Source organism: Trachinotus anak, unplaced genomic scaffold, assembly GCF_046630095.1.
Source record: "Trachinotus anak isolate AG129_WGS33_773 ecotype Australia unplaced genomic scaffold, CSIRO_AGI_Tana_v1 ptg000012l, whole genome shotgun sequence".
NCBI classification, from domain to species: domain Eukaryota; kingdom Metazoa; phylum Chordata; class Actinopteri; order Carangiformes; family Carangidae; genus Trachinotus; species Trachinotus anak.
Window position 1 is genome coordinate 18,619,613 of NW_027273863.1, and position 5,082 is coordinate 18,624,694.

General features: G+C 38.0%; 1 long non-coding RNA gene across 1 annotated transcript; it reads right to left on the reverse strand.

Moving 5' to 3' along the window:
* Positions 1 to 2,076: 2,076 nt before the first annotated feature.
* LOC139629848 (uncharacterized) lies at positions 2,077 to 2,925 on the reverse strand. Its single transcript, XR_011693061.1, has 2 exons — positions 2,864 to 2,925; positions 2,077 to 2,210 (listed from the first exon to the last, which is right to left on the reverse strand). It is a non-coding gene; the product is annotated as an uncharacterized lncRNA (long non-coding RNA).
* Positions 2,926 to 5,082: the final 2,157 nt, after the last annotated feature.

The following is a 5,082-nucleotide window of genomic DNA, read 5'->3' on the forward strand; positions in this document are numbered from 1 at the left end:
ACAATGACAAGCTCTTCATAGCTCCCCTCCAAAATCTTCATCTTCACAACTGTTACGAAGAACATGACTCTCAGACTTATATTCTATTTTGTTCATAATTAAAAATGTTGAAGCCTGAAAGTGAAATACATTAGTTTGTAGCAGTAAATGATCTTTTCCAAAGATATTCAGTCTTGGACTTCTCAGAAAGTTTGGTCCAATAGTGTTCAACCAAAATGTTATAGTAAGGAAACTGTGAGGTTTACTTTAGTTTGAGGTACTTGAGCGTTTCCATTTTATACCACTTTTCTAATTAACTACATTTCAGTGGGAAATATTATTGTACAGCTGTAGTTACTATTCACTTTTCATATTAAGATTTGACATAATACAACACATAATAAGCTAATAAATATACTATGTGGTTTGATATGGACAATGCTGCAGGACTTTTACTTTTTGTTGAATTGGAAGTTGTTGCTAAAGAAAAGGATCAGAGTACATCTGTCACCACTGATCATCAATAAACAAGGCAGTTTTTGGCCAGTTTGGTGCCAAAAATTGCCAGTGTCATGGTGCCCCTGAGGAGATCAGCTAAGGGTTATTTTACTTTAATTCAGCTTTATTCAACTTCTGCTCTATGTCATGTTAACAAGTGAATGACTTCTTATACCAGGAAATATAACTCTTTTAGTCATATTCAGGGTGTAGAGCATATATTACCAGAAGGAATAAATACATTTTAATTGTACGCTGGCACTCAGTATGTTTCCTGGGGATGTCAAAACAGGTATTGCAACAAATGTTTCAGTCAAACATAATGTCTGTTTTGAAACATGGAAAAAAACCATTTCAAATTGTGTAAGTGTTTTGGCTGCCTTGTATCATATCAACATACACCCTCTGAATTCCCTCCTCTTTGTCCTTGTGAAAGTGGTTGTTCGGCAGTGAGTATATAAAGCTGTGTGTGTTTCACAGCTGTATCAAACTCTTCAGTTCATCAGCCATGGACAAAAGTTTGCTGGTGGTCGTGTTGTGTCTGCAGGTTTTCCTGCTCATCACAGCCTTCACTTCTACTGATGCAGCCGCTCTGGTGACAGATGATCAACAACAACAGTCTCCTGATCTGGTAAGAAGATCCATGCTGGAGCTTCAGAGAGAGAGAGAGAGAGAGAGAGAGAGAGAGAGAGAGAGAGAGAGACAGAGACAGAGAGAGAGAGATCGGACATATGTTGATATTGTTCTGAAATAAAAGTATAATCTGTTAAATGTAATTGAAATTGTAGCTTGTTGTGGTGGAGCTACTTTGAACTTCTCTATATACAGATGGGTAGTTGAGTCCAGTGGTTCACAACCTAAGGTTGGAGTCCCTCCATAGAGTCACAGGATGAATCTGAGGGGTTGTGAGATGGTACATTGGGTCAGAACAAAGTAAAACAAAGTTCTGCTGCATAACTTTCAGACTTCCTCAAATAAAGTCAAAAGTGTATTTAAGTTCCACAACTGGTTTAGAGTCACTGCACAGATGAACACAAGTGAGTTGGAATACAAGTAGAAATTAGGACTGTAGAATTAGGTGGTTTTGTGCAAAATAATGTCAAGTAATGCATCATTTAATTCATATTTATTCTGATTTTTTGTGAGGTGGAGGAAAAGAGACAAGAATACCCAAAACCTAGAATCAGTTCCCCATGCAGTGGGAGACCAGGTGCATGCAGAGAACCGAGACCGAGTAAGAATAAATTTACTTGACTTCAGAGTTTTTCCATTTACTGTAAAATCAATAAATCTGCCAGAATCTTGAAAAACAATAACTGAAGTTGCTGATCATTGAAAAGGCTGATACCAGTCAGTGAATTTGTTTTGTGCTGATCACACACTGATATCAATTAATTGTTGTTTGTCTTTGTTTTGTCACAGGACTCATCTAGTAACTCAGTAACTAAAGAAGAAATGGGAATACACAAAGGTGATTTGAAAAATAAAATCAATGTTCAACAATTTACTGTATTGTAAAAACAGATAGTAACAAATGATCGGGACAGGTGTGTAATATCAGTGGTGCTGGAAGTGGATGAGTGAGTGTGTGCTGCAAAAGAAAAGATGAAACAACTCCTTCCTCAGTTCAGCAGATCTAAGCTGAACTACTCTGCTGATGATGGTGCTGCCTTCAGGTACCACACCTGCAGACAGAAAACAGCAGGTTGAGCAGATGGGCCATCACTGTTACACTTGTGTTTTATCTTTGATTTGTGTTGAATTCAGCTGCTCCTCTGAAGACTCTTTTTCTCTCTTTACAGATTGTAACTACACCAAACCCTCCATCGTTGGCTTTGGACAAATAAAGAAATCATGTAAATGTGCTTCATTTATGGGGATGAATATTAACATAGACTGTGATCACATCTGTTGAGAATTATTGTGTAAGAGGACAAAAAGTAAAGATAAAAAAGGAGTTCAGAAGAAGTTGACAGCTGTTTTAATTCACTTTCAACAACCAGATTGATTGATTGACTTCCACAGAAACATGTTTTGGTGATAATATAAATTATGTCAGAGCAGAGAAGTGATGACAGAGATGAAAACCTGCACTAACCACATCTTCTCTTCAAGAATGTTGCTCTGTTTATTATAAAAGCTCTTATCTTTTGCTTTGCCATTTGGCATTTTGGTGACAATAATCTATCACTGCATGAACTTTGCATTGTATATGGAAAATGTATTTAGTTATTGTGCTAATGTGCTATCATTTCCAACATCTACAGTCATCAGTACTCCTCCTAATTCCATCAGAGGAAAAAAGTATCAGCTAATCATGAAATACATGATATGTTCAATATTTCTGCCAGTTATCAGATAGAAAGTTAGGGGTGATTTTTGTGACTTTGCTGCCACAGAGTATTGTGATTACTATTTTTCATGAACTCCCTACAGTGAGTATAAGACTACTTTTCTAGTTTACATTTTTTGTCATTTTTTCTCATCTAATTGTTGAAAACAAGAGCTAATGTTTAAAAAAAGAAATGTGTATCATCAACAAAGGCTGCAGTGTAAATTTCACATTTCATACTAATCCTGTGTGACCTGACCTCTTTGTGTCTAATTTTTGCTGACACTGCTCATGGCGGAGAAGGATGATGGGAGCATTTCTCTCTCTACACCAAAACTAATTATTTGCTTGATAAGAAACAACGATTTGTTTGCCAAGACCAGGCCACTGAAAGATGATGTGTTTGAGTCACTGCTAAAGTAACAGGTTCACACCAGTATGAATTTGGCCTAAAAAGGCTGCCACCTGCCTTAGCTGAACTATCTTCTGTTTATCCAGACCATGAGTCTCATGTCTCATCTCTGTGTGAATACACTGACCAATGTGCATTTGTAAAGATTGCAATAAATATTCAGAAAGACAACTTATCCTTACGTAAAACCTGAACAAATCACCATTCTAATGCAGAGCAGAGATGCTAACATCCTCATCTACAAAACTATAGAGCTCTGGTTATCAATATTTTGGGCTCATCACCCTGTAAGTGAGACTCAAGAGTCTCTTAAACAGACCCCTTAAAACAAGGTCTTAATTTTTTGGTTCCCACCATTTTATTTGAATATTATAAAAACTTGCAGCTTGAAGATGTAAAACTTTTCCAGTAATGAATAAATCATGACAATATTCTTCATCCTACAGTCTCGCAGCCCTGAGATCTACCAAGCAACCCCTTGGTACCCCAACCTACCACAACCTCAACTTGGAGACTGGCATCCACCCAAGGGTCACTGACTTAAAGAGACTAGTTTACCTATCTGTCATGTGTTTGGACTATTGGAGGAAAACATGTTCCTTCTCTGGTTTGTGCTAAATTGATTGACAGTTTGTTTGGTTATTTCTTCCATTAAAGCTCTTACAAAGGTGAGTTCTGCCTTGTTTCTCCTCCTAAACTCCTGTCATGACCTGAAAATGAAGGTATTCCATAAGTTATCCCTGCTGATCAGTAGATGTCCCATTACATGAGTGGTGAGTGAGCATCTAACAAGTTGCTGGTATATTTTCATTAATGTGAGCAGGAGTATCAAAGCAGAAATTAGAGCAGAAGGAGGCAGAGTTATCAGTTCAATATACTGTAAATCATTGACATGAGGGATTTAACCTCACTTGTTCATGTCTGTGTGGATGGATTATTGTGCAACACCAAACATCCTGTTAGTTCCCTCCTCTTTGTCCTTGTGAAAGTGGTTGTTCGGCAGTGAGTATATAAAGCTGTGTGTGTTTCACAGCTGTATCAAACTCTTCAGTTCATCAGCCATGGACAAAAGTTTGCTGGTGGTCGTGTTGTGTCTGCAGGTTTTCCTGCTCATCACAGCCTTCACTTCTACTGATGCAGCCGCTCTGGTGACAGATGATCAGCAACAACAGTCTCCTGATCTGGTAAGAAGATCCATGCTGGAGCTTCAGAGAGAGAGAGAGAGAGAGAGAGAGCGAGAGAGAGAGAGAGAGAGAGAGAGAGTGGTTCACAACCTAAGGTTGGAGTCCCTCCATAGCGTCACAGGATGAATCTGAGGGGTTGTGAGATGCTACATTGGGTCAGAACAAAGTAAAACAAAGTTCTGCTGCATAACTTTCAGACTTCCTCAAATAAAGTCAAAAGTGTATTTAAGTTCCACAACTGGTTTAGAGTCACTGCATAGATGAACACAAGTGAGTTGGAATACACGTAGAAATTAGGACTGTAGAATTAGGTGGTTTTGTGCAAAATAATGTCAAATAATGCATAATTTAATTCATATTCATCCTGATCTTTTGTGAGGTGGAGGAAACAATTGTCCGCACCAGAGGAAAGAGACAAGAATACCCAAAGCCAAGAGTCAGTTGCCCCTGGAGTGGGAGACCAGGTGTATGTGGATTGGTAAGAATAAATTTACTTGACTTCTGAGTTTTTCCATTTACTGTAAAATCAATGAATCTGTCAGAATCTACATCTTGAAAATCAGTATTTGAAGTTGCTGATTATTGAAAAGGCTGATACCAGTCAGTGAGTTTGTTTTGTGCTGATCACACACTGATATCAATTAATTGTTGTTTGTCTTTGTTTCGTCACAGAACCC